We start from the raw sequence: 6,128 nt of genomic DNA on the forward strand, positions 1-6,128 counted from the left end.
GAGGGAAAGCGGCCGGCAGCCCGACGAGAGAGCCTTGGGCCCGGGACGACGTACGGCGGGCGCCACGTGGCTGTGGGGCTTGAGGGGAAAAGCCTGTCTCGTGTTAATGCTCGCCGCCCAGCGTTTTTTTCCTCAGAAAGCCCTGGAATCGGGCGGCTGTATTCAGCGCTGATCTCTCCAAAGGCACTACCCCCGCCGCAAGCGCTGGCTAATTACTCCCTCACGCGAGTGGGTTTTAAAAGCTCAGAAACTTCCTGTACCTGCAGATTGACATTGAATTCTAAGATTCTTTGGCATAAATCTCTTCCAGGGTCTTTCTTTCCCTTTTAATTCTACAGGAAAACATTCAAAAGAACAGTTTCTTTTCAAGACGGCTGTGAATTGTGTTTGTGTGTGGGGTGGTACCAGTATAAATGCACATAGAACTAAAATTTTTACTTAAGAATTGTTCCCTAAGCCTATCACTTTTTCTGAGATGAAAGCTATCTCAAGACCCAAGTTATACTGTTAATACACTAACATCTCCATTTTAAAAGGCAGAAATAAAACTGGGTAAATTGAGTCTTGAATATAGAAATAAGTAAAGCATGAACATATTTAACAAAGCTTTTTAAAAATGTTTATTGTTGCCAAGATATGAAAACAATAGCTTACTATATGTCAGCTAATTTACTTAAGTTTTTGCTATCCTCAATATAAGCCCATTAAATAGGTTAATTATCTACATTTTGCACATGAGGAAACTGGCCCAGGGAAGCTAAATGACTTTCCTAGTCATCCATTCAGCAAGAAATGGAAACTGAACCTCAATGTTTCACCCAGAGCCCATCCTATCAATGCTCCCCTCCCATTCATAGTTATTATAAAAGCAAGACAACTAAGAAATGGATTTCCATGAGTCACAAACACTGACACTCAAACACTGGGGAAAAAGAAAAATGTATTTATGATGAGATGTTTTTAAATGTCCTTTTTAATGGCTGACAAATCCAATAAAATGAAATAAACTCAACGGAAGTAATAAGTAGACTAAATGTAGTAAACCATGCCTAACATATAGGACACGTTATTTCCTGCTTTTAATGGTTAATTGGATCTAAAAGCTGATTCTTTACAAAAACTAATAAATACACCGAAGTCAAAGGTTTTCCAGAAAATACAAAAAGCTGGACATGAGAATGGGGTTATAACAGTTTTAGAGTATTTTTTAATTGCAAGTTATTTGTAAAACAAATTTGAAAATCATAATGAAAAGAAAACAAGATAATTCTAAAGTACCAAAACTCAGTAAAAACACTTTGATTTCATTATCTTAATTTTGGATTTTGTATGCTTATGTATTTTCTCTTTGAACTCACTATGAACATTTAGCATCTCTTTCTCTCTTACCCCCACCCCTTTTAAAAAACCCAGTCTTGTTTCAAAATCATGATCCTTCTAGAATCACCTTGACTGATAATCACCCTTATAAAAAAAAAAGGGAAAAAGGTTGAAATCTGAGTCAGAAATAGCAAAGGAACCATTTAAACAGCAGCAGGTCTATCGTAAACTTGAAACAAAAATATAAAGTTATATAATAATCAGAGACTTAGACCAAAGAATGGAACCCTTTCTGTCCCCTGGCAGTGGCGGAAGAAATGATTAAGTCAGCAACACCGACTAAGAATTGTATCATTAACTCCAAAGGGTATTTGGTGCCACCTGCTGGAAATCAAGCAGTAAGTATAAAACAAAGAGTTTTTCTTGTTTCTCTAGAAATTATTTTACACAAATATATTGCAATGATCAGTTAAATAAGATAATCTAAAAGTGTAAGTTTTGAAGAAAGAACTGAAATCCTGAAAGTATAAGTGGTGACCCCAGCACATAGCACTTCAAAGGCATTACATAAGCACTGATTGACTGATAGGCACAACCCCAAAAGAACTGGAAATACCAGAGTGTTTGAACCTGAATTTTATAACCAGAATTTTAAATAAAAAGCTGTGTGTTATACCATAAACATAGGCTGATAGTGGTTTATATCTGAGCAGGCATCAAGCTCAACTAATACAACTGGGAAGCAAAAAAACCACAAAAAGATTATACTTGTCAGATAAACTTTAATGCATCTTTTAAAAAGCCCCCATTTCCTTCCTTTGAGGGGCTTCTACTCCCAGGTGGGCACAGGATAGTATGTATACGCCAGTGCTGAACAGCAGGTTCATTAAATGCAATGGGAGTTCTGACAGAGAGATGCCTTTCAGTGAGGACCTCAGAGAGGCAGGGAAGACAACTGTTGGCATTATAATCCTTAAATGTCTAAAAAGTTCCAAAACTGGAATTAAAAAAATCCTATTTATAACTGAGTTTGACACTATGAGTTTGACACAGTTAACCACTGATACTGAAATGAATTTTGTTTTATAAGTTTTTGAGGAATTGATTTTCTTCTTTAAAGAGTAAAGATCAGGACTGTAATTCTCTGCTTCAATAACATCAAATCCCCTTCTTTGTGGCTACTGTGGACACTCCAATAATCATGATATCCACTATCATGAAACTGAGTTTTAAAAACCTTTAAAACAAACACTGCTTTGCAAAAATTAGTTACTCCACAAATACTTGTGATTTTAAAAAAATAGAGCAATGGCTAAACTGGGGTATACACATTATACAGAACACTAGGCAGCAGTCGAAAAAAAAGGTGGAGGTACGTAACTGGCATAGGAAGACCTCCAAGGCAGCGCTGAGTACATAATTAAGTCGTAAGATGATCCCTACAGTGTATTATTTGTGGTTAAAAAAGAAAAAGTCCCAGCTGTGTATTTTCCTTATTTCCAACGCTAACTCTGCTACATACATACATGTACAAAGGTCTGGAAGGAGACACTGCAAAGGATTCACAGTGGAGGGAGCAATAGGACTAGGACTGTTCAAAAGGAATTTAGCTGTCATTATGTTTTCAAATTTTTACAAGAAAATCTGTTCCTTTATTAATTGGGTAACTAAAGGTCAACATAAAAACCAAGGGAAGTGGTTAAGTGAAAAAAGGTCACTGAACTATATTCATGAATTCAACAGATATTTATTGAGTGCTTTACTCTGTGCCAGGCACTGAGGCTACAGTAGCAAACAAGACAGAAGCCCTACTTCTGAAAACTCAGTCTAGTGGAAGAACCAGACGGTAATAAATGAATACAGAGTGAGTCAGGCAGTGATAAGCTGTAAGGAAAAGGAAACTGCAGAGCATGTGGAGAAACTGGAACTCTCATACATTGCTGATGAGAATGTAAAATTGTGCAGCTGCTTTGGAAAACAGTTTGACAGTGCCTCAAAAAGTTAAACAGAGTTACTATATGACCCAGTAATGTCACTCCTAGTTATACACCCAAGACACATATGTTCATACAAAGACTTGTATCTGAATGTTCACAGCAGCACTATTCGTAATAGCCAAAAAGTGGAACTACCCAAATGCCCATCAATAGATGAATTATAATTAAAAATGTGGTATGTCTACAGAACAGAGTAATATTCAGCCATAAAAAGGGATGAAGCACTGATATATGCTGCAACGTGAATGAGCCTTTGAAACACTATACTAAGCAAAAGAAGCCAGACACAAAATGCCACATATTGTGTGATTCCATTCATATGAAATGTCCACTTATATGAAAATGTCCAAAATAGGTACATCTTTAGAGAAAGAAAGTCCATTTAGTGGTTTCTGGGGTGGAAGATAGAGGTGGATGAGGGAAGAGGAGTGACTGTTAATAGAGCATGGGGTTTCATTTTGGGATGATGAAAATGTTTTAGAATTAATAGTGGTGATAAATGCATAAATCTGTAAATATACTAAACCACTGAAATTATGATAGATTTTAAAAGGGTGAGTTTTAAAAACAAAGAGTGAAACAGGGTAAAGGGATAGAAGAGGAAAGGGGGGGGCTGCTATTTTGGATAAGGTGGTCAGGAATGACCCTATTTTGAGCAGTGATCTGAACAACATAAAGCAGCTACCCATGCAAATCTGGGAGTTGGGGAAAGGGGCTGGGAGGGAGGAGGAACATTCCAGGAGGAAGAGTAAGTAGGAAGACTCTCGAGGGAGATGCGTGCCTGTTCTCAAGGAACAGCAAGGAGGCGTGGCTGAGTGCAATAGAAAGGGGGCGAGGCTGCAGGAAGCCAGGGTCCAAACTGTACAGACTTGTAGGCCACAGTAAGGACTGGACTTTACTCTCGAAGACACAAAACCACCAGAGCCAGGAGCAATGTGATTGGACATACATTTTAAAAGGTTCACTCTGCTGCCAGGTGGAGAGTAAACTATGGCAGCAAGAGAAGGAAGGAGACATTACTTGGGGGGGGGGGGACACTGTCCAGGCAAGAGAGATGGCTTCTGTTATGATAGGTGGTGAAAAGTATTCAGATTCAATATATATCAAATCACCACAATGTACAATTTAACTATCTTAAAATTTTATATGCCAACTATATGGCAATAAGTCTGGGGAAGAAAAGTGGTTGGATTCAAAATATACTCTAAAGTTAGAGCCAAAAGGATTTCTAACGAATTAAATGTAGGGCACAGGAGAAAGAAAGGAGTCAAAATGACCCTAAGGATTTTGGTCTGAGCAGAGGAGTGGATGCAGGGGCCACTTACTGAGATGGGGAAGCCTCAGAGAAGGCTGGGCAGGGAAAAGAGAGTTCAATTAATTTTAAATTTGGGGCGCCTAATAATCCAGGTGCATATACAAGCCTGGAATTCAACTTAAAATAGTCAGGCTAGAAGTATAGTTTTGAGACCGTGGCAGATGTTTGAAGCTATGTGAATAGATGACTCACCAGAGAGAGACTAGACAGTCCAGGGATTGCGTCCTGGAGCACTCTGACATTTAGACACTCAGAAGATGTGGCACAATTTACGTCTTCTGAGGAGCAGCAGCCTGTCAGAGGAAGACAGGATGCTCCATCTTTGTTATTCTTATAGAACCAAATGACCTGATGGATACAAGTTCCTTCAAACCAAGACTTCTCTTAAGATCAGAGAGGTCTTATCTCTGGATTTTTAAAGATTTCCTCCTCTTCCATTTCTCTGGTGTTAGCTCATGGAGAGTGAACCTACTGACCTACGTGGTAGTCTCAGATTATCTCTTTACAAAGCATGCTGTTTTCAGGATCTCAAGTCAAATCTCTAGCAGCACCACACTAAACTGGCAATCCAAAAACCTATCATTTGACTTTGGGCTTATCATTTTATCCCAGAAGTTTTAGCTTTCCAGTAAGACAACAACTGGGCCTGCTTTTCCTTAGATGTGCACAGATGTGATCAGAAACAGTCCTTGTCATGGATAATTTACAGATTCACAGTTTTTTGAAGAGTGGGGGTAAGGGAACTGGCAAATAGTCTAAGCAAAATAATCCAATTTCTTGGGGGCAGTGACGCTGTGCAGTGGGTACCACAGCTGCGCAGCTCATACAGCACACTGAGATACTGAGGTACTGAAGGCAGCAGGCAGTATAAACACCCACAATTCCTGCCTCTATGGTCTGAACAGCCTCAGCTTTGTCATTTGGGAGTGGAGATAACAGTACCTGCTCTATTGTATAAGGATTAAATGAGCCAAGGTGCTCTGTACTGCAGTGCAGTCATACTATTATTACTTTCTTTATAGGGAACTAATTTGCCAGGAAAGCTCATAAAGAACTACAATAGATGGTCAAATTTCAGATGCAGTAAGGATGGGAAAATCCAGCTAAAGACACTTCTAAAGTCACATACTTGTAAGAATAGTGATTACGTAATTTTTTTAAATAGCAAAAGATTAGAAAAAATTTCAGTGCCCATCAACTGGGGATAAATTAAAATAAATCCATCCTACAACGAACCATAATTGCTGTCCTTTAAAAAAAAAAGAGGTTAAAAAAAAGAGGTAATATTACATACGCCAATAAGAAACAATCTTCAGATGCAGTAATAATTGAAAAAACATTAGGTGCAAAACAGGGTGTAGAGTTTGCTTACATTTGAATAATATGTGTATTACTGCTTCTGTATATATGGAATATTTCTGAAAGGATACACAATTAGCTCATTACTATATACCCTTTGTGCTGTCTAAATTGTGTCCTACATGTTTATATTAATA

The sequence above is a fragment of the Camelus dromedarius genome, chromosome 15, assembly GCF_036321535.1.
Source record: "Camelus dromedarius isolate mCamDro1 chromosome 15, mCamDro1.pat, whole genome shotgun sequence".
Classification (NCBI taxonomy): domain Eukaryota; kingdom Metazoa; phylum Chordata; class Mammalia; order Artiodactyla; family Camelidae; genus Camelus; species Camelus dromedarius.